This window comes from Gossypium hirsutum, chromosome A04 (genome assembly GCF_007990345.1).
Source record: "Gossypium hirsutum isolate 1008001.06 chromosome A04, Gossypium_hirsutum_v2.1, whole genome shotgun sequence".
Classification (NCBI taxonomy): Eukaryota; Viridiplantae; Streptophyta; class Magnoliopsida; order Malvales; family Malvaceae; genus Gossypium; species Gossypium hirsutum.
In genome coordinates this window covers 49803127-49828594 of record NC_053427.1, presented here as the reverse complement: position 1 = coordinate 49828594, position 25468 = coordinate 49803127, and positions in this window count along the sequence as shown.

Sequence of the window (25468 nt, the reverse complement as noted above, 5' to 3'; positions counted from 1 at the left end):
ATGGCTAAGGTTGGTCACCTAAGTTGACTGTAAACATATTGTAAGGACAATAAGCATTACTTAGACCCCTAATTGTGTGAACTGACTGATTGATGGATATATATTGAGTATGATAATAGTATACATGTATGCATTTACTGGTTATATGTACTGATATCATGAGATAGCATGTCATGTATTGTATGTTGCATTGTATGGGGATTGGGTTGGTTTTATTTGGAGGAAGTGTACTGAAAGGATCTTAAGCATAATATACTGGCAGCTCAGCTGTAAACTACTGTTTTGTACCGCATTCGGTACTACCTGGAGTGTAGGGTTGGGTGGGTTGATTTGATCCCCACATAGAGTGTAGGGTTGGACGGAGATGGTGTGTAAAGGCTGGTTGGGTAGGACTTGGTTACTGAATATTGTATATCTGTTACTGATACTATGATGGGCTAAGGTCCTTGTGCATACTGATACTGATACTGAAAAGGGCTTAGGCCCAAGACTATTTTTGACTGTGCACTATGTTTACTATTTTTTTGGTGGGATTACACACTGAATTTACGTAAACTTACCCCTCTCTGTTTAATGTGCACAGGTAATCCCTAGACCTAGACGGATCAGGCAGCGGAGGACCCGATGGTGAGCAAAGTTTTTGGGACTTTTACAATTTATAATCTGTGATTTATGGTTTTATATACCATGGTTTATTTGGATGTAATTTGAGTACTTTTTGGGACTTTTGCTTAAATTTGGTTTTTTATTTATTTTTATGGATTTATAACTGCTAGACATAGGAAAACTCGGTTTTCAAAAAGGCAAAGTTTTCTCTAAACACACGATTTACTCAAAATGGTTTTAAAAGCTTCCGTAATGAATTATGTTTAAAACAATCGATTTAACGAGTAAGGATTTTGGAATTTAATAAGAGATAAGAAAAGTAATTAAACAGAAATGGATTTATCGTAGAAACCTAGTTTTCAAACACCCTATCTTGTGATATCGCCAGATTCGGCCATAACGTCTGGGCTGGGTTGCGGTGTTACAATGCTTCAAAAAAAATTATTCTCTCGAAAATTCTAAAATCGAATATCACTAGAAAGAGTGTTGAATTCTGATCATATGAAGTATAGTTCTAACAAACATCTTGACAACATAAACCAACGTTACAAATTCTATATAATGTCAACATTTAGGTTTCTACAATATTCATTACGAAAAATTCACAAATCTCAAAAGCATATAAAAATAATTGAACTTTTCATCGAGTTAAGATTTCATTCAAACTATATACATCAAGCAAAAATTGATAAAAAAATAAATTAAATTAAAAAAAACATACAAAAATATCAAAAAGACTAACTAACAAATCATGCAAACTAGATTGTCTCTACTCGACTCGCCTACAATTAAATCGAACATTGTCCTCAATGTTCCAAAATTAAGAAAAGAATTAGGACACTTCCCTATTTATGCGCTCATAAAATATATTAAAGTAGACATATCCTTTATTCCTTTTAGAGCATCAATGACTTGTTTAATCAAGTAGGGTGATACTAAGTGTAGTTCAAGAATTAATTTTGTAGTTGCATTTATCTCTCTTGTTCATGTGTTCAACAAATAAGTCCAATGAAAACAAGAATTTAATGAGAAAAAAATCAAATAACAAGTTGAAACTATCTTACCAAATTTCTAAAGTCACCCATTGATCTATTGTTGAAACTTTTCTTTCATTAATCTTGGTTTCAAAGAAAAATAGAAAAACGACTAAACCGAGTAAAATAGCTTTGATGAGGTCAAATATATGGGTATAATATCAAATTTAAAAATTTAAAATACCAAAATACCCTTAAAACGTGAGTACAAGCTGTCCACTCCACCAAAAACACGTAAAAATTTGAATTGGGAAGGTCTCCTGTTAGAACCGTAAAACAAAATATGATATAAATTTAAAACTATAAACCATGATCTATCATGTTAAATCATCAAGAATAAATCAAGAACAAAACTAGAAGCGGAAGCGTACCTGAATTCATTGATTTCTGGAAATCTACGAATCTTGGGGTTTTAATCTTCCAAATTAGCACACAAGTAATATAGAGAAGGTAACTCTCTCTTTTCTAAAGATGGGATATTAGAAAATTTATCTTATGTGTAATTTGCGAACCATAACTTTAATTTATAACTTTGGCAACCCATCATCAATTAGAAATTAGTTACTATAGTGTATACACATATTTGTCTCATACTTTATTTAATAATTAAAGCCTAATAAACTTTAACCAAATTAGATCACTTTTAATTTAGGCTAACCTATTATGATAGTAAATACTAATAACATGTAATTAATCATATTATATATGTGATGTCCATATTTTCCAACAATCTCCCACTTGGATCACATATATATATTGATTACCTTATAATTACATGTGGTTATAAAACTTTAGGACTTTCATTACGTATATCGTAACTAAATCCATTATTGATCACATAAATTAACATAACCAAATGACATAGATCAAGTATGGACGTGTAGCATGGAAATTGCATGCAATATGATCTAAACATGTCTATTTCCAATTGGTCCTTCTTAAACCTTAATGAGGTCAAATCTTACCAAAACCAGAGTGTGAATAAACTAAATAAACTTTATTTCTACAGAAAATAAACTTAATATTCATAAGCGAAATAACTGAAAATGTGTCTGTAACATAAAAGCATTTAAAAGTACAAACTTCCACTAAAACTAAATATCCTTAAATGACATTACACCCATATAAGCAGTGTGCTCTTATAAAACCTTAAGTGTAGTCCCATAGTAAGTGGGTTCACAATCATGGAGTTTGTCCTAATATACTTTATAGGCACCTAACCACCTTGAACTTTTACTTCAACAACTAAGAACTTAAAGTCTATGTGTTTTTCCTTTGATGTGCTTCTGTTACTATTAGAATAAAAGATTGCAATTTATTTTCACAATTTGTATCTTAATGACAAAATCTTGTATCCCTATTCCATCAAAATTGAAATCTGTATACCTGATAATCTCTAACTGATCAAACCTTCGATATGTGAGCATGTAATCTTTTGTTCCCTGAAAATACCTGATAACCCTCTTGGATGTTATCCAATGGTCCAAACCGGGGTTGTTTAAATATTTGCCTAACATCTCAATAGTGTATACAATATTCCAATGTATACAAACCTAAACATACATTAGACTTCCCACTACTAAAATGTAAAAAATCTTATGTATTTTTGTAATCTCAAAATCATTCTTAGGGTATTGATTGAGACTATACTTATTATTGACAAGCAGTATGTCATTAACATATAAAACCAAATATTGAACCTTACACACAGTAAACTTATGGTCTATACAATTATCGACCAAATTCATCTCTAAATCGAATGAGATAATCATTTGGCAAAATTTGTAATATTATTGACGAGAAGTCTGCTTAAGCCTATAGATGAAGTTCTTTAATTTGCAAATCATTAACTTTGTATCATCAGACACAAAGTTTTCTAGTTGCACCATATAAATGTATGATCAATGTTACCATTGAGAAACCATTAACTTAATATTCATCTAATGCAGCTTAAGGTCAAATATTCCACTAAAGCCATTATAATCATTTCTCTAGTGGACCTTTTTAATTACATTCGTACTTGAGGTTGTTGAGTTTGTTTTTCTGGAATAATTACCTCATCTTGAATATGGAGTTGTTCAACATTGCGTTGTTGAGGTTCTAGTTTCACTTCTTGATCAATGATAGGTATGAGAACCTGAACATCATCAAAAGTGATAGTAGAAACTGAGTTAAAATCTAATTCCTCCTCAAAAGTAGTATCTCTAACATTATTTCTCCCTCCAAACTCAACATCCTCAAAAAATGTTGCAATTCTCATCTCAAAAATATTCCTAAATGTGGGATTATAAAACTTATAGCTCCTAGATAGCTCAGAATTTCCTTGACCCTTATACTTCATAGACATCAAAGAAGTTAGAAGTGATGTCATCTCAACCTTATTGTTTTTTAGCAAAACGTTTCACAATTTTTTCAAAGAAACCCTTGGCCTGAGTAATCATTGTAGATTTTGTACCTCTAAAGGCTTCTGGAATGTTATGCTTCATGATCACTAGACTCATGCAATTTGAATGATCCCACATCTCAAAATCCCTTTTAGCATCAAGGGTGCTTTCCGCAGTGGGAGGTGCAGGTTGTTCTTCCCTTAGTACATCTTCCATTCATTGAAATTAGTCCTATTAATCATGGGTATAAAATTTATATTAGCAGATATTGTGGCAATAGAAGATGAGCTAATTGAATATAGGACAAAAAATAAAAACAAGCTCACATCAATATTCATAAGTAAACAATAAATTCAAGATAATGGCTAATCTCATCTCAAGATACCAAACACAACATTAATATCAAGTCTTTAGACAGTAATATTAACAGTAAGCGGTACTCTTATTGTAGCAATCAAACATTGACAATAAATTATGTCAAACAATGTGAAAAATAAAATAAAATAAAAATAAAGAACACACAAATTTTACGTGGAAACCTTTTCGGGAAAAAAACCACGGGCAGAGGAGAAGAAAATTCACCATGTCAAAAAATTTGAATTCAATATAAGAGGAATAGACTATGTTTATTTATAGGCTTGTAAAGCCATATTCTAGTAAGATTGAAACACCTTATCCTAATCAATATAAAATAGATGGAGTTTAATAAGGTTTAAAAACCTTATTCTAAAATAAAATAAAAGAAGCCTAGTTCTATATGGATTTTACTTTTATTTTATTTTCCATTGTATTTTATTAAATAAGAATTTGGGTCACTTAATTCTAAAAATCTCCACCTTGACACAAATTCTCAATGAACAAGTTCTTCATTGCGAACTTTTAATGAACAAGTTCTCTACCTCTTCCATAAAACCCCTTAAGGGTTTAACTTCAACAATGAACACCAACCAAGTCTAAGCAATGCTCAAACTTGGTTATAGGAAGTGACTTAGTCATCATATCTGCAGGATTTTCATGAGTACTAATTTTGCTCACAACAATATCACCACGAGCAATAATATCACGAACAAAATGATACCGAACATCAATATGTTTTGTTCTCTCATGAAACATTTGATCTTTTGTAAGGAAGATGGCACTCTGACTGTCACAAAATACTGTACTGATCTGAAGGTCTTCATTGAGTTCACTAAATAGTCCCTTCAACCAAATAGCTTCTTTACAAGCCTCAGTAATCGCCATGTACTCAGCTTTAGTGGTAGACAAAGTGACTGTAGTTTGGAAAGTGGCTTTCCAACTAATTGCACAACCTCCGATTGTAAATACGTAACTTGTGAGAGATCTTCTTCTATCAAGGTCTCCAGTAAAATCAGCATCAATATACCCTATGACTCCATCTTTAATTCTTCCAAACTGTAAGCAAACATTAGTAGTGCCTCGTAAGTATCTTAAAATCCACTGAACTACTTTCCAATGTTTTTTTACCGGGATTTACAATGTATCTACTAACTGCACTGGCTGCATATGATAAATCTGGACGTGAACAAACCATAGCATACATGAGAGATCCCACTACACTAGAGTATGGAACATGTGACATGTACTCAATCTCATCATCTGATTATGGAGACAAAGCCAATGAAAGTCTGAAATGGGCTGCTAAAGGAGTACTAACAGGTTTAGCACTCTGCATATTGAACCTGTAAAGAACTTTCTCAATGTACCCCTTCTGACTTAGGTACAATTTACTTGCTTTTCTATCTATGAGAATCTCCATACCAAGTATCTTCTTTGCTAGTCCTAAATATTTCATCTCAAATTCTTCACTTAGTTGGGCTTTGCCCTTTCTTATCTCTCCTTTATCTTTTGCTGCTATCAACATGTCATCAACATAAAGAAGTAGATACACAAAAGAACTATCATTGTTTTTCTTAAAGTAAACACAACTGTCTAAACTACTTCTTTTGAAATCATGAGAAGTCATAAAGGAATCAAACCTCTTGTACCACTGTCTTGGTGACTGTTTCAAGCCGTAAAGGGACTTTCTCAGCAAGCAAACATAGTCCTCTTTTTTTGAGACTATAAAACCCTCTGGTTGTTGCATGTAAATATCCTCCTCAAGTTCTCCATGCAGAAATGGAGTTTTTACATCTAACTGCTCAAGCTCCAAATCATGCATGGCCACAATACCAAGTAAAGCTCAAATCGAACTATGCTTAACAACTAGAGAGAACACATCTGTGAAGTCCACTCTTGGAATTTGACTGTAACCCTTTGCAGCAAGCCTTGCTTTATATTTGGGTTCTTCAACTCCTGGAGTCCCTTCTTTCTTCTTAAACACCCATTTACAATGAACAGCCTTTTTACCTTTAAGAAGTTTCATAAGGTCCCATGTTCTATTTTTGTGGAGTGATTTCATCTCTTCTTGCATAGCAAACATCCACTTTTCTGAGTCTTCACAGCTAACCGCCTCAGAATAATTAGATGGCTCTTGATTCGCATCTATATCTTCAGCCATATTTAAAGCATAAGCAACTAGATCAGCCTCGGCATACTTCTTTGGAGGTTTAATTTTTCTTCTAGTTCTGTTTTTGGCGATAGAGTATTGTGGTGAAGAAGCAACTCTATTCTCAATTTTTGTTCTGGCTTGAGGAGTTGACTCTGTATTAATCTGATGCTCCACCTACTTTTGATTTTCTTTATTGAAAGATTCTTTAAGAGATAAGTTAGGTAGCATAGCAGTTTCATCAAAAACAACATCTCTGCTAATCACAACTTTTCTATTTTCAGGACACCATAACTTATACCCTTTTACACCAGCTTTGTAACCAAGAAAAATGCATTTAATGGATCTTGTTCCAATTTTCCATTATCAACATGAGCATACGCAGGGCACCCAAAAATCTTTAAATCAGAATAATTAGCAGGATTACCAGACCATACCTCTTATGGAGTCTTTTTCTCAATGGCAACGGATGGAGATCGGTTAATAAAAAAAATGCTGTAGAGGTTGCTTCTACCCAAAATGACTTCGGTAAATTGGCATTTGACAACATACATCGAACCTTCTCCATGATCGTTCTGTTCATTCGTTCTGCAATACCGTTTTGCTATGGAGTATGACGAACTGTCAAGTGTCTCATGATCCCTTTTGTCTTGCACAATCTATTAAACTCATCAGAACAGAACTCTAAGCCATTATCTGTGAGGAGGTATTTTATCTGTTTTCCCGTCTGTTTTTCAATCATAATTTTCCAAGACTTAAATGCAGAAAACACATCACTTTTCTGCTTCAGGAAGAACGCCCAAACTTTTCTGGAAAAATCATCAATAAAGGTTAGCATATAATTAGCTCCACCTCTCGAAGGCACTCTGGATGGCCCCCACAGATTAGAATGAATATACTCCAACGTTCCCTTCGTGTTATGGATTCCTCTAGTGAATCTAACTCTCTTTTGATTCCCAAAAACACAGTGCTCATAGAAATTTAGTTTGCAAATTCTTTGCCCATCAAGAAGTCCTATTTTGCTCAATTCTATCATGCCATTCTCACTCATATGCCCTAGACGCATATGCCAAAGTTTAGTAATATCATCATCTGACAAGGAAAGCGACAGCTGCATCACCAGTAACAGTAGAACCCTGCAAAACATATAACTTGGCAATCTTTCTCTGCCCTTTCATCACAACAAGGGATCCTTTGGAAATCTTTAAAACCCCACTTTCAGCTGTGTATCTATACCCTTTTGAATCAAGAGTACTCAACGAAATTAAATTTCTTTTCAATTTTGGAACATGCCGTACGTCACTAAGTGTTCTGACAACTCCATCAAACATCTTAACTTTAATTGTTCCAACACCTACGATTTTACACGAAGCATTATTTCCCATCAAAACAACACCTTCAAACACTGTTTCGTAAGTTGTAAACCAATACCGATTGGGACTCATGTGGAAGGTGCAGCCTGAATCAAGTATCCACTCGTCGCTTACTTTAGAATCATTGACAGAAGCTACTAGAAGTTCACAATCGCTGTAGTCTTCTACAACATCAGCTTCACCGAAATTTTCTGGTCGTTTTCCCTTTTAATTTGTATCCTCCCTTTTAATCTTATTTTGTAGCTTATAGCACTCAGATTTAATGTGCCCTTTCTTCTTGCAAAAGTTACAAGTTTTACCTCTGTTTGAAGACTTCGATCTACCTTTAGATTTACCACGAGGATTCCGTTCATGTGTCCTACCACGATCATCATCAGCATTCCGATCTTATCTCCCACGAATAATGAAACCCTCTCCCTGAGAGTTGGGTTTAACCACAAGATGTTTCATCTTATCATACGAGGTTAAAGAATCATAAACCTCATCAACTGTGAGAGACTCGCGGCTATATAAAATCGTGTCTCTAAAGGTTGAATAAGACGGGGGCAACGAATAAAGTAGAATCAACCCTAGATCTTCCTTATCATACTGAACCTTCATGGCCTCCAAGTTTGAGAGAATTTCTTTAAACACTGTTAAGTGTTCAAACGATGAGCATAAAGACGCTGCTTCATATGCAATTTGCTTGTTAGAGTTTTCGACATACATATTTGTTCTAGCCTCTTCCATAATGCAGCAGCAATCTTCTCTTTCATCACATCCTACAAAATTTCATTGGACAAATGCAGATGTAATTGTGTTAACGCCTTTCGATCCTTACGCTTCTTCTCTTCATCTGTTAATGTCGAAGGCATCTTATCTATCCGTAGCAGGGCATCTTAATCTGCCACAATGCAAATCTGGTGTTGCGATCCAACAGCGAAATTTCATACTTCAAAGACGCCATTACTGTGATTGAGATGAACAACCCGAAAGCTCTGATACCAATTTGTGAAACATAAAAAAAATAAAAAAAATAAAGAACACACAAATTTTACGTGAAAACCCTTTTGGGAAAAAAACCACGGGCAGAGGAAAAGAAAATTCACTATGTCAAAAAATTTGAATCCAATACAAGAGGAATAGATTATGTCTATTTATAGGCTTGTAAAGCCATATTCTAGTAGGATTGAAACACCTTATCCTAATCAATATAAAATAGATAGAGTTTAATAAGGTTTAAAAACCTTATTCTAAAATAAAATAAAAGAAGTCTAGTTCTATATGGATTTTACTTTTATTTTATTTTCCATCGTATTTTATTAAATAAGAATTCGGGTCACTTAATTCTAACAAACAATAAATTAATCTTTTGACTAACATATTACTCATATAAAGTACCTTATAATTGTCACATATTTATCATCATAGATGTCATTGAAATTCTGTCAAATATTAACTTACCTTTGGGTCAATTAATAAATGTATGAATCAAAAAATATATATAATCATCTTAATATTTTAAATCAACAAATTTACGAAAAAGATGTTACTTTGGCGGCATTTTGTTTTAACTAATCTATTTAAAATATTAGACATATTTTAAATTAAATTCTAAAGCCAAAATCTGAATTTATTTGTTTCAAAATACTTCAAATTTAAACCAAAATAATTTGAATAAAGGTAAATCTCATATCAATATATTAGACACTCTATTAATATTTCATCTTTGGACAAAAATATTAACTTGTAAGAGATATCTTAATGTAGAAATCAAACATTGACAATAAGAACATGTCAAACAACAAATCTTCCTTTAGGTCGATATATTACTCACATGTAAAACTGAATAATCGCCACATGTTTATTACCACAGTTGCACATGTAATATTATTAACCTTACTTTAGGCCGATCAATATTACCATAACTTAAGCTACATGCACACAAACTTTTATATTTCAAAACAAAAAAATTTCAATGACAGATGTCACTGTGGCAACTTATTATTTCAATTAGTTATTTTGAAAATATATAAAAATACCAATATTCAAATTTAAAATTTCCATAACAATCAAAGGTCAAAACTAATTTTTTTTATTACTTTATAGATTCTGAAATAATCCAAAAAAAAGTTGTCTTAATAATGCAATAACAAAAATCGAAAACCTTAATCTTTGACTATTTTTTTATTGTTCCAAAACCATGCATGTCAAAGCTAAACAGAAATAATGTATTGATTCAAGGACAAATAATTAACACCATATGTATTCATAATTTTGGCATAGACAAAACACCAAAGTAATTCACGCATATAGTGTATTCAAAATCAAATAGAAAAACTTATCCTACATATACAATGCAATTCTAAAATTGTATTAATGATTAAATAGAGATTTGCATGAATACTTGAAAAATATTTTCAAGCCAATAAATCTCAAAAGCAAAATCATTATAGTTGGCATATCCCACATTTCATACAATAAACCATATCATCATAATTTAACCAGACATTTAGAACCATAAGATGCCAAATCCTATATTATAGAACCAAATTCAAAACCAATTATTTAAACATATATTATGATTAACATGAGTTTACTTCAAAACATCCAAAAACTGAATAAATATTCTTAGCATAAAATTAACAATTTCAATTAATATCCTTTAAATCAATTTGAAAAAAAATCATAATTTAACTAAATATTTGAAATCATAAAATGCCAAAATGAAATACTTAAAAAGGAGAATAGCAATAATTCATATTAAAAAAACTTATAGAAATTTACAAGAAAATACATGTGTTTCAAATATAGTAACGACTAAAAGGAAATCTCAACGAAATTGGTGCAACACTTAATACATACTTTCAATTACCTTAAGCATTTCATGCTTTTCAATTCCTCAGCTCAATAAGAGACCAAACGAAATAATTGTTCTTTAATATATATTAAATATTTCAATCATATATAACAATCCACCAAGACTCATATAATAACATTATAGTTGTAATCATTGGAAACATTGATAGTATATGGAATTCAATCGTTAATATAATTGAAGCATATATATTATATATTATCGTAAGTTTTGTAAACATAAAATCAAATTTGATATTCAAATTCATACATGTCTGATTTATGAAATACAACACCAAATTTAAAATCGATCAAGATTTGGCAAAAGGACAAAATCAAATTTCAGAGTAAAAGTCACATGATTTGGTGAATAGAACAAAGGAAATAAAAATATATAAACCTTCAATGTAATACCCCTTACCCGTTCTCGAGACCGTACATAAACAGGGTATTTCTAGAAAATACAGGTTATCAAATTTCATTCCAATTTAAAACCAATCAAACAAAATCATATTATCTCTATTATGGACCTACGAGGTCCAAAACATACACTAAAGCAATCTGGGACTAAACCGAGAACTCAAGAAAATTTTAGAAAAATTTTCTAGGTTTAAACCTCATACGCCCGTGGGGAGGAAATGCACACGCCAGTGTTCCTTACCCGTGTTGAATTATTGGAATTTATTTCTCATTTCGAACCTACAGGGGTTTTCACATGGCCGAGCACACGCCTGTGTCCCTGGCCCGTGTCCCTCACACGGCCTAGATGCGCCCGTGTCATCACCCGTGTCCAAAAACCTGGACATTTTATTTATGACGTCATCATCCATCTAGAGGCACACGGCCAAGGGACACGCTCGTGTACTACGCTGTGTCCTCCACACGGTTGAGACACACGGTCGTGTCTCTGTCCGTGTGTTTACTACCATACATACTGACCTAAAATTTTTGGTGCAAGGGACACACGGCCGTACAACACGCCCATGGGGTTGACCGTGTGTCACACACGTCCTAGACACATGCCCCTATTTCTACCCGTGTGGACCTTTTTAAAGGCTATTTTCCAAGCCAAGGGTCACCCTCAACATCCATGCACATTTATAAACTTAAATGGTATTTAACATGGCCTAAATATGTTCATACCCTACCTTGTCATAGTCTTTTGCTTGTCAACCTCATCTCATTGGTTTAACACATGCTAGGTTCTCCATTTTGTATTAAGGATTACCACTCTGATAATCACATTTTATACTTGGCTCGTTTTATAACTCATTGCCAATTATGACCTAACCATCTTCAAGTGATTCGACCACATTACACATATCCATCCATGGTATATCACATTAATCATCTCATGATACATTCAAGCATGACATGCACAATTAGTAGGTTTACAACCTTCATCAAAATGAGCCATATCCTATAGCCATATACAAAAATGAATAAGTATATCATTCAAGCCCTTACATTGGCTAGCCCAATGGCACATATAACAAAATAACAAAGAATCTTATACATGCCATTATAACAAAATAAAAGTTTCTATATACCAAAATAAGACAAGTTGATAGTGTTGACAAAGTTCCGACTATCTTCCAACCTTCACGAGTCTTCAAGCTCTGAAAAACAAGGGAAAAGAAAGAGGGGTAAGCATTTACATGCTTAGTAAGTCCGGATAACTGGAAAGTAAAATTACCAGTTAATTAGCATACAACCATATTAGGCAATAATTCCAACAAGTATGGAATAGTTTCCATATCACATGAACTCAATCATCAAGTTAGTCTCATATCAATACATCATGTCATTAGTCTTAGATGAGCTCATCAACTCAATATTTCCATTCATTATTACTCTTGTTAATCCTGTTCAATTTCTCAAAAATCTCGATGGATAGCCCAACTACCGTCAAGTCATAAAAGTGATCATCTCAGGTACGTACTCTCACGAACCTTACATCTTACGGCGGGATTACTAGTCCAGGCTAAATCCCCGTAGTATCAACTCATGGTGCATTGTTGGGATGACCAGTCCAGGCTAAATCTCTTTCAACGACAATTGCTCTCATAAACTTGGATCTGAATTGCCAGTCTAGGCTAAATTCAGTCCTCAATCGGATTACCCATCCGAGCTAAATCCTTATTGCACCCATATTTTTCGACAGGCTCGATCACTCAAGGAACACCCGTCCGAGCTAGATCCTTTCTATATTAAGATCAGTGGATTACCAGTCCGGGCTAAATCCTTCTCTGCAACACATGTAGGATCTCAAGTCATGTAAGCCATAATTTAACCATCGGATTTCCCTTTTTATTTACCGGGACACTTATTATCTTTTCATTTACACTAGCATGTCTTATGGATTATCATGCACTGAATATCTAGTTATCATACATTCAAGAACATGCATTTTTAAGTATATTAAGAGTTTACTTCGGGTTATACGAACTTACCTGGTAGTCATTTCTTATTCATGTCTCGGTTATTTCGAAACCTTTCGTTTTCCACGGTCGACCTCCGGAATTGGTTCCGCGGGGTCTATATAAATAAAATTAGACTATTAATACATCACATTTTTCATTTTAGGATTAAAACTCACCTTGGGCAAAATGCATGTGATTCCTAGGGCTCGTATAATGAAATGCATGTAATTCCTTGGCTACCAAAGCCTAGCTGAATGTTATTCACACTTATAGCAGCCCATGTTTTTCCTTCTTTTTATATTTTTCTACCCATTTTCATAACTTTTACAATTTAGTCCTTTAAGCCATATCCATGAAAAACCACTTAGTAAAAGTTGTTTACCATCCTTTAAACTCCCATATTCCTTCATAAATCATCAAAACACAAATATCTCATGCATGAGTAATTTTCTAAACATGATCCCTAGCTTGAAATATGGGTAGAAATAGAGAGAAAGCATATTACGAGGATCTCAAAAATATGAAGAACATTAAAAACGGGGCTAAGATTGACTTACTATCAAGGTTGAAATGTTGGAAAACCCTAGCTATGGAGACCCTTAGACTTTCAGCTTCATGGAGAAGAAAATGAGCTGATTTTAGCTTGATTTTTCCCTTTTTATTTAGTTTATTGCCAAATGACCAAAATGCCCTTACTTACTAAACTTCCAAAATTTTCCATGCATGCCCATTTTTGTCCAAAAACTTAAAAATTGGGTAAATTACTCTTTAAGGACCTCTAATTAAAATTCAAAAACAATTTTATACAAATTGCGTTTAGAACCCAAGTTTTGCAATTTAGTCAAATTGGTCCTTAATTTCCAATTGGACACTTTGTACATAGAATTTCTTCATGAAACTTTAACACATGGTTATTCTCATATCCTAGACCTCATAATAATCATAAAATAATTATTTTAACATCGAATTTGTGGTCCCTAAACCACTATTTTGACTAGGCCCTAATTCAGGATGTTACATTTCTCCCCCTTAAGGACTTTCGTTCTCGAAAGTCTTACCAGTAAACAAGTTCAGATATTGACTTCTCATGGTTTCTTCGGGCTCCCATGTAAACTCTTCCATTCTATTTCGATGCCATAAAACTTTCAGCATACAACTTCTGCCTATCCGATACCGCTTTCAAGCAATCCTGTATCACTTTAACCTTTTCTTCAGTTTCCTTGATTAAATCAACTCTATGAATCTGACTTTCCTTGAGTTCTGTCCAATACAGTGGAGTTCGACACTTCCTGCCATACGAGGCCTCATAGGGTGCCATTTTCAAACTCTTCTAGAAACTATTGTTGTAGGCGAATTCCACCAATGGTAAGTATTTTTCCCAAGTACCCTGAAATTCAAGGACGCAATATCGTAACATGTCCTCCAGAATCTAAATCGTTCACTCAGATTGACCATCAGTCTGTGAGTGAAAAGCCGTACTAAAATTTAACTTTGTACCCAAGGCTTCTTGCAGCTTCTTCTAAAATCTCGAAGTAAATCTCAGGTCCCTGTTTAAGATAATCGATATAGGCACCCCGTGTAATCTCACAATTTCAAATACATACAAGTCGGCCAATTTTTTGAGAGAATAATCTGTTCGTACTAGAATCAAGTGAGCTTCTTTAGTCTATCAATCACAACCCAAATAGCATCTTTCTTTTTCGGTGTCAACGGTAATCCAGTCACGAAATCCATAGTAATCCTGTCCCATTTCCAGTCGGGGACCATCACAGGCTGTAACAAACTTGAAGATACTTGGTGTTCAGCCTTGACTTGCTGGCATATCAAGCATTTCGATACGAATTCGGATATGTCTCTTTTCATGACATTCCACTAGTACATTTTCTTCAAATCATTATACATCTTGGTACTTCTCGGATGAATAGACAAAAGACTATCATATGCCTCTTGCAAGATTTTCTGGATAAGTTCATTATCTTTGGGTATGCAGACCCTATCTCTAAACATCAAGCAACCATCGAAACTAACCTGAAAATCTGATTTGACACTCAACTCACATTGTGCTCTCTTGACTTGCAAGTCACTATCATTACTTTGAGCTGCACAAATTTCTTGGAAAAATGTCAGCCTGGCTCTTAACTCCGCCAAAATCAAACCATCATCTAACAAGGCCAACTGTGTGTTTAAGGCTCTCAAAGTAAATAAGGATTTTCTGCTTAGTGCATCTACTACCACGTTCGCCTTTCCTGGGTGGTAGTCAATGATCAATTCATAATCTTTAATCAACTCTAACCATCTCCATTGTCTCAGATTCAATTTCTTTTGAGTCATCAAATATTTCAAACTCTTGTGATCGGTGAATACACGGCACGTCTCACCATACAAATGGTGTCTCCAAATCTTAAAGGAAAATACAATGGCTGCTAGCTCCAAGTCATGTGTTGGATAATTTTTCTCGTGTGGCTTCAATTGCCTCGAAGCATAGGCTATCACTTTGCTTTCTTGCATCAACACGCAACCCAATCCATTTAAGGATGCATCACTGTAGACCACGAATTCTTTTCCCGGTTCGGGCTGCACTAAAATTGGAGCTTCCATTAACAACGTCTTTAACTTCTCAAAGATCTACTGACACTTTTTCGACCATTCAAACTTAACATCTTTTTGCAGCAACCTCGTCAAAGGAGTTGTAATCATCAAAAATCCTTTCACAAAGTGTCGATAGTAACCGGCTAAGCCCAAGAAGCTTCTAACCTCGGTTACGTTCTTCGATGGCTTCCACTCGACAATGGCAAAAATTTTGTTTGGATCTACTCAGATGCAATCACCTGACACAATGTGACCTAAGAATCCATCCTCTTGAAGCCAGAATTCACTTTTGCTGAACTTAGCATACAATTTCTTGTCTTGGAAAGTCTGTAAAACAGTCCTCAATTGTTCATCATACTCGGACTCATTACGGGAATAGATCAAAATATCGTCAATGAATACCACAACAAACTTGTCTAAGTATGGTTGGAAAACATGATTCATTAAGTCTATAAACACAGCTAGGGCATTCATTAGACCAAAAGGCATGACCAAGAACTCGAAATGACCATACCTCGTCCTGAAAACGGTCTAAGGCACATCTGACTCTTTAACTCGTAACTGGTAGTAACCGGATCTGAGATCTATTTTTGAAAATATAGTACCTCCTCTCAATTGATCAAACAGATCATTAATCCTCGGCAACAGATACTTGTTCTTGATAGCTACCTTGTTAAGTTGTCGGTAGTCTATACATAGCCTCATCGAACCATCTTTCTTCTTTACAAATAATACTGGAGCACCCCAAGGCGAAAAGCTCGGTCTTACAAAACCTTTATCCGTCAGTTCTTGCAACTGTGCTTTTCACACTTTTAGTTCAGTTGGTGCCATCCTATACGGAACAATAGAAATAGGAGCTGTCCTAGGCACCAACTCAATACCAATCTCTACTTCTCTAACAGGAGGTAATCTAGGTAACTCTTTTGGAAACATATCCGGATACTCGCATACTATCAATACCGATTCTAACTTCAACTCAGATTCTTTAGTATTCAACACGAAAGCAAGGTAGGCTTTATATCCTTTTCTCATATAAATTTGAGTCTTCATTGAGGTAATCACAACTGGTGGAGTATCCAACTCACTTGAATCAATCCGAAGAATCTCACCATCTGAGCATTGCAATTCTATATACTTGCTACCACAATTTACAATCACATCATGCACAGCTAACCAATCCATGCCAAGTATTACATCAAACTTATTGAATGGTAATAACATGAGGTTAGCTGGAAAATAATGACCTAGAATCATCAAGGGACAATTCTTACAGACTTTATCAACTAGGACTGACTTGCCTAGAGGGTTTAACACCTTAATCACAAATTTTGTAGGTTCTACAGACATGTTCATGCTAGACACCAATTTCATGCAAATGTACAAATGGGTTGACCATGAATCAATTAAGGAAATGACACGAGTATTATGGATAGAAAATATACCCGTGATGACATTGAGAGCAGAGGCTTCCTCTCGAGCGCATATTGCATAAGTTTTTGTCGGGGCTCGAGCCTCTGATTTTGTAATAGCATCCTTAGCAACAGTTCGAAAGCCACTTGCACTACTGAGATGTCTCGGGGGTCCACCTTGAGAAATAAGAGCATTCGGCTACAGGGCTAATTCAACCTCTTTATTAGCTCGCCCCGAGCAGTCTCTGAGAAAATGGTCAAGAGACCCACATCTAAAACACGCGTCGCTCTACATTCGGCACTCTCCGAAGTGGAATTTTTTGCAGCTTTTACACTTTGGCTTTTATTCATCTACGCTTCCCACAATAGTTACCGTAGGGGAAGGAGACTTCAGGTTATGTCGTTTGGAGCTTCTTACTCTACTCGAGTATCCTACCAGTGAAGTGGAGCGTTCTTTTTTACTTCTCGATTTCTTTGTGGGGAAGGAGTGTGCTCTACCGCTAGACCTCTTACTCAAAACTTGAAATTCTCTCTTAGCGTACTGTACCGCTAGACCTCTTACTCAAAACTCGAAATTCTCTCTTAGCTTGCTTTCTTTCATTATTTAGCTCTCCGGCCTTCTTGGCCCGATCAGCTAATGTGGTAAATTCTCGTATCTCAAGGATCCCAATCAGCAATTTAATTTCCTCATTCAGACCTTCCTCGATGCGCTTACACATTTCTACCTCTGTTTGAACCCATTCATTCGCATACTGACTTAACCTTACAAATTCTCTTTTGTGTTCTGACGTAGTTCTATTTCCTTGTTTGAGTTTCAGGAACTCCTTTCGCTTCGAGTCTAAAAACCTTTGACTAATGTATTTCTTTTTAAACTCAGCTTGGAAGAACTCACATGTAATGTCTTCTTTTGGTACCACTGAGGATACCATCTTCCACCAGTAGTATATAGTATCTTTCAGAAGAGATACAACACACTTCAAACATTCCTCGGGTGTACAAGACAATTCATCCAAAACTTGCACAGTATTCTCAAGCCAGAACTCAACTCGTTCAGCATCATCCTCGACCTTAGCCCTAAACTCTTCAGCCCCGTATTTTCTAGGTTTATCCACTGGGGCTTTACCAATTCTCACTGGTTTAACAACCCTTAGCACTTCATCAGGTCGATCAGCGGGTGGAGGTGGACGTGGTATTTCAGGGCGGTTTCTTAGGTATTCCCCGAACCACTCATCCATCATATCGAAAAAGGCTACTCTCACCTCTTCTCGTCCTTCAGACATAAGCCTTCAACTACTACTAGAAACAGCTTATTGTACAAAAGCTGGAGTATGGCTCTTGGCTCCCTCGGACTCATCTTGGGCTTGATTCGAAGACATTTAGTATATTCAAATCCAATTAAAAAGTTAGGAGATGTTACACTATCAAAATTTGTATAATGGCAAGTATAGCTAAACTCGTTACAAGATACGTTAGTCTGAGAATCGACTAAACTGTAGCTCTGATACTACTAAATGTAACACCCCTTACCAGTTCCAGTGATCGAGACTAGGTATGAGGCATTACCGTACATAAATAGGGCATTTCCAGAAAATACGAGTTATCAAATTTTATTCCAATTTAAAACCAATCAAACAAAATCATATTATCTCTATTATGGACCTACAAGGTCCAAAACATACACTAAAGTGACCCGGGACTAAGCTGAGAACTCAAGAAAATTTTAGAAAAATTTTCTAGGTTTAAACATCGTACTCCCATAGGGAGGCAATGCACACGCCCGTCTGCATTGGGACACGCCCGTGTTCCTTACCCGTGTTGAATTATTGGAATTTATTTCTCATTTCAAAACTACAGGGGTTTTCACACGGCCGAGCACACGCCCGTGTCTCTCACACGGCCTAGACATGCCCGTGTCATCGCCCATGTCCAAAAACCTGGACATTCTGTTTATGACGTCATCATCCATCTAGAGGAACACGGCCAAGGCACACACCCGTGTACTAGGTCGTGTCCTCCACACGGTTGAGACACACAGCCGTGTCTCTATCTGTGTGTTTACTGTCATGCATACTAACCTAAAATTTTAGGTGTAGAGGACACACGGTCATACAACACGCCCATGGGACTGATCGTGTGTCTCACATGGCCTAGATACATGCCCCTGTGCCTACCCATGTGGACCTTTTTAGAGGTTATTTTCCAATCCAAGGGTCACTCTCAACATCCATACACATTTATAAACCTCAATAGTATTTAACATGGCCTAAATATGTCCATACCCTACCTTGTCATAGTCTTTTGCATGTCAACCTCATCTCATTGGTTTAACACATGCTAGGTTATCATTTTTCTATTAAGGATTTCCACTCCGATAATCACATTTTATACTTGGCTCATTTTATAACTCATTACCAATTATGACCTAACCATCTCTAAGTGATTCGACCACACTACACATATCCACGCATGGTATATCACATTAACCATCTCATAAAACATTCAAGCATGACATACACAAAGATACGTTAGTCTGAGAATCGACTAAACTGTAGCTCTGATACCACTAAATGTAACACTCCTTACCAGTTCCAGTGATCGAGACTAGGTACGAGGCATTACCGTACATAAATAGGGCATTTCCAGAAAATACGAGTTATCAAATTTCATTCCAATTTAAAACCAATCAAACAAAATCATATTATCTCTATTATGGACCTACGAGGTCCAAAACATACACTAAAGTGACCCGAGACTAAGCTGAGAACTCAAGAAAATTTTAGAAAAATTTTCTAGGTTTAAACCTCGTACTCCCATAGGGAGGCAATGCACACGCCCGTCTGCATTGGGACACGCCCGTGTTCCTTACCCGTGTTGAATTATTGGAATTTATTTCTCATTTCAAAACTACAGGGGTTTTCACACGGCCGAGCACACGCCCGTGTCTCTCACACGGCCTAGACATGCCCGTGCCATCGCCCATGTCCAAAAACCTAGACATTCTGTTTATGACGTCATCATCCATCTAGAGGAACACGGCCAAGGCACACACCCGTGTACTAGGTCGTGTCCTCCACACGGTTGAGACACACAGCCGTGTCTCTATCTGTGTGTTTACTGTCATGCATACTGACCTAAAATTTTAGGTGTAGAGGACACACGGTCATACAACACGCCCATGGGACTGATCGTGTGTCTCACATGGCCTAGATACATGCCCCTGTGTCTACCCATGTGGACCTTTTTAGAGGTTATTTCCAATCCAAGGGTCACTCTCAACATCCATACACATTTATAAACCTCAATAGTATTTAACATGGCCTAAATATGTCCATACCCTACCTTGTCATAGTCTTTTGCATGTCAACCTCATCTCATTGGTTTAACACATGCTAGGTTATCATTTTTCTATTAAGGATTTCCACTCCGATAATCACATTTTATACTTGGCTCATTTTATAACTCATTACCAATTATGACCTAACCATCTCTAAGTGATTCGACCACACTACACATATCCATGCATGGTATATCACATTAACCATCTCATAAAACATTCAAGCATGACATACACAATTAATAGGTTTACAACCTTCATCAAAATGAGCCATATCCTATGGCCATATACAAAATGAATAAGTATATCATTCAAGCCCTTACATTAGCTAGGCCAATGACACATATAACAAAATAACCAAGAATCCTATACATGCCATTATAACAAAATAAAAGTTTCTATATACCAAAATATGACATGTTGATAGTGTTGGCAAAGCTCCGACCGTCTTCCAACCTTCACGAGTCCTCGAGCTCTGAAAAACAAGGGAAAAGAAAAAGGGGTAAGCATTTACATGCTTAGTAAGTTCGGATAACTGGAAAGTAAACTTACCAGTTAATTAGCATACAACCATATTAGGCAATAATTCCAACAAGTATGGAATAGTTTCTCTATCACATGAACTCAATCATCAAGTTAGTCTCATATCAATACATCATGTCATTAGTCTTAGATGAGATCATCAACTCAATATTTCCATTCATTATTACTCTTGTTAATCCCGTTCAATTTCTCAAAAATCTCGATGGATAGCCCAACTACCGTCAAGTCATAAAAGTGATCATCTCAAGTACGAACTCTCACGAACCTTACATCTTACGGCGGGATTACCAGTCCAGGCTAAATCCCCCGTAGTATCAACTCATGGTGCATTGTTGGGATTATCAGTCCAGGCTAAATCTCTTTCAACAACAATTGCTCTTATAAACTTGGATCTGAATTGCCAGTCTAGGCTAAATTCTGTCCTTAATCGAATTACCCGTCCGGGCTAAATCATTATTGCACCCATATTCTTCAGGAGGCTTGATCACTCAAGGAACACCCGTCTGGGCTAGATCCTTTCTATGTTGAGATCAGCGGATTACCCGTCTAGGCTAAATCCTTCTCTACAACACATGTAGGATCTCAAGTCATGTAAGCCATAATTTAACCATCAGATTTCTCTTTTTATTTCAACCGAGACATTTATCATATTTTCATTTACACTAGCATGTCTTATGGATTATCATGCAATGAATATCTAATTATCATACATTCAAGAACATGTATTTTTAAGTATATTAACAGTTTACTTTGGGTTATACGAACTTACCTGGTAGTCGTTTCGTATTCGTGTCTCAATTATTCTGAAACATTTCGTTTTCCACAATCGACCTCTAGAATTGGTTCATCGGGGTCTATATCAATAAAATTAGACTATTAATACATCACATTTTTCATTTTAGGATTAAAACTCACCCCGAGCAAAATGACCATTTTGCCCTTGACCTTTAACAAAATTTACAATTTAGTCCTAAGGCTCATATCATTAAATGCATGTAATTCCTTGGCTACCAAAGCCTAGCTGAATGTTAGTCACACTTATAGCAGCCCATGTTTTTCCTTCTTTCTATATTTTTCTACCATTTTCATAATTTTTACAATTTAGTTTTTTAAGTCATTTCCATGAAAAACACTTAGTAAAAGTTGTTTACCATCCTTTAAACTCACATATTCCTTCATAAATCATCAAAACACAAACATCTTATGCATGGGTAATTTTCTAAACATGAACCCTAACTTGAAATATGGGTAGAAATAGAGAGAGCATGTTATGAGGATCTCAAAAATACGAAAAACATTAAAAACGGGGCTAATATTGACTTACTATCAAGTTTGAAATGTTGGAAAACCCTAGCTATAGAAACCCTTAGAATTTCGGTAGCATGGAGAAGAAAATGACTGATTTTAGCTCGATTTTTCCCTTTTCTTATTTAGTTTATTACCAAATGACCAAAATGCCCTTTCTAACTAAACTTCCAAAATTTTACATGCATGCGCATTTTTGTCCAAAAACATAGAAATTGAGTAAAGTATTATTTTAGGACCTCTAATTAATAATCCAAAACAATTTCATACAAATTACTTCTGTAACCCAAGTTTTGCAATTTATTCAAATTGGTCCCTAATTTCCAATTGGAGACCTTGCACACAGAATTTCTTCATGAAACTTTAAACATGTTTATTCTCATATCCTAGACCTCATAATGATCATAAAATAATTATTTTAACATCATATTTGTTGTCCCAAAACCACTATTCCGACTAGGCCCTAATTCGGGATGTTACATTCAAACCCTCAAACTCTTAAAAAATTTCAACCACTCATTCATAATAATTTCAAATTAACCCAAACTTAATAAATATCACTTTGGCTCAATCCAAATTAAATATAGAATATTATTATAAAATTGGCCTACGGATATAGAAGCTTAGTAAACGGAATAATGAATATATAAAAAATATCTATATATACAGGGAAAATTGATTTTTAAAATAAATCCTTAATCTTTGAATAACAATTGAAAGAGAACCACCCAAAAATATAATGTATTCAATCTAAATCATAAAACCCTAAAACTTTAATTTAAAGAATCAAAATCCAAAAATTTTATCAAGAATCTTAAAGATTCAACATAATGTATAATTGAAATATCAAATCTATAAAATTTGAAAAAAATTAATTCAAAAATAATAAAAAATTAATTTGTTCTCAATGATTCAATATGAGGAGGTTCTGATACCACTTGTTAGAACTGTAAAATAAATATGATATAAATTTAAAATTGTAAACCAGGATCTATCATGTAAAATCATAAAGAATAAATCAAGAACAAAACTAGAAGTAGAAGCGTACCTGAATTCATCGATTTCTGGAAATCTACGGATCTTGGGGTTTTGATCTTCCAAATTAGCACACAAGTAATATAGAGAAGGTGACTCTCTCTTTTCTAAAGATGGGATATTAGAAAAGTTACTTATGTGTAATTTGGAGGCCATAACCCTAATATATAACTTTGGCACAATAGCTCTAAGTTCTAATCAACTCATCATCAATTAGAAATTAGTTACTATAGTATATACACATATTTGACCCATACATTATTTAATAATTAAATCCCAATAAACCTTAACCAAATTAGATCACTTTTTAATTTGGGCTAACCTGTTATGATAGTAAATAATAACATATAATTAGTTATATTATATATGTAATGTCCATATTTTCCAATATTTTTGTCTGTGCCAGGGCATAGAAGGGAATCAGGGTGCAAGCAAGCATCAAGTGAGAGGATCAGTTACACTAGTATGCAGTCTTGTGGTGTTGAGGCACGATCGTCTTTATGTCTAAGCTAGAAAATATAGACTACAGGTGGTATTGGGGTGTTAGGGTACCACATCTTAAAAGGCCCTTAGTCAAGTATTATTGTGGGTTTGGACAATGATAATACATTGAGACTAATATGTAGTTGATTGATGACAAAGTGTTGTCATTGACATAGGGATGTCAAAATCAATACATGAGTATGTGTTAGAGAACAACATACTGGATTGATCCGCTATAAGTATGCTTCTTGGATTATTATGTAATAGTCACAACATTACTCACAGTGATAACTTTGTATATGATCATCAAACTTGAGATCATCATTATCCCAACATTGTGAGTTGTATATTTTAACACAGTCAAACGTCTACTATAATAGATTATACTATAAAGACTGATGTTGGGTATGCCACAATCTATGTAGTGGAAGATGATTGATCAAGATAGGATTTATCCTTCATGCATAATGGGAGCAATATCTTAGGCCTCTTGATAAAATGAGACTAGAAATGTATCGTCATGCTCGAATAAGTTGATATGAGATATCACAATTATTTGTTTATTATAGTCTGGTCAGAATATCAAGAAATATGAGATTGGACTATACAAGTGTGACTATTCCATGACTTGTGTCTAATTTAGATATAAAGGATAAAAGGATATAATAAATGAAAAAATTGTCATAGAAAGGTTATGTCGAATCACGACTTCTTGTAATATTAGAAACGTTCTAGTATTACTACTAACATTACAAAGCCTACAAGGTCACACCATATAGTTGAAGCAATCAGAATCCAAATGCATTTGGTAATGTATCTCGCTGTCACATGAATTAAATTGAATTAATTTAATTTTATGGTTAAATATTGAACACATTATACGTACAAACTTGTTGTACACACATAGAGAACATATTTAAAATTAATATATGAATTTGATTCATATAAAAAATTAATTGTATATATTTTACCAAAATTATTAATATAAACAATTATAATAATAATTTCAGCCAAAATATAAAAGGACATGGAAAGAGATATTCTTTTGTAAAGAATGTAATTTTTTTTCATGATGTTCCATTTGTTTCTCTAATAATAAGGGAATAATCTCATTTTTCTTTCTGATATATGATATCAAAAGAAAATACAAGGAAGATATCCTTTAGTGTGTTAGGGTTACCAAGTAATCACAAAAAAAGTCTAGCAGCTTGTAACACCCCAAATTTCTATAATTTCGGCTTTTGTGAAATTTTAGCATAGAAAAATATCTGAATATGTTTTTTCATGAATTTGCATAACATGTCTGTTTTTGTGTTTAAGTGCTTTGAGGGTGTGTTAGGGAAATCCCAAGTTCAAGTCTCAATTTGGGCAAAATTTTGGTTTTTTATTTAAATAAAGTCTGGCTTTTGGTTAATGGGCTTATAAGAATTTGTTGGTAAAAACTTAATAGAATAGGCCTGCTGGTCTAGTAGTTAAGTGGCAAGGGTTTATGCTAGAGGTCCTGTGTTTGAATCCTGGCTTGGGCATTATTTTTGCCACTAAGGACATGATAGAATTGGAGGTGAACTAAAACACTGAAGTGGTAGGGTTTATCAGATTTTTTTGAGTA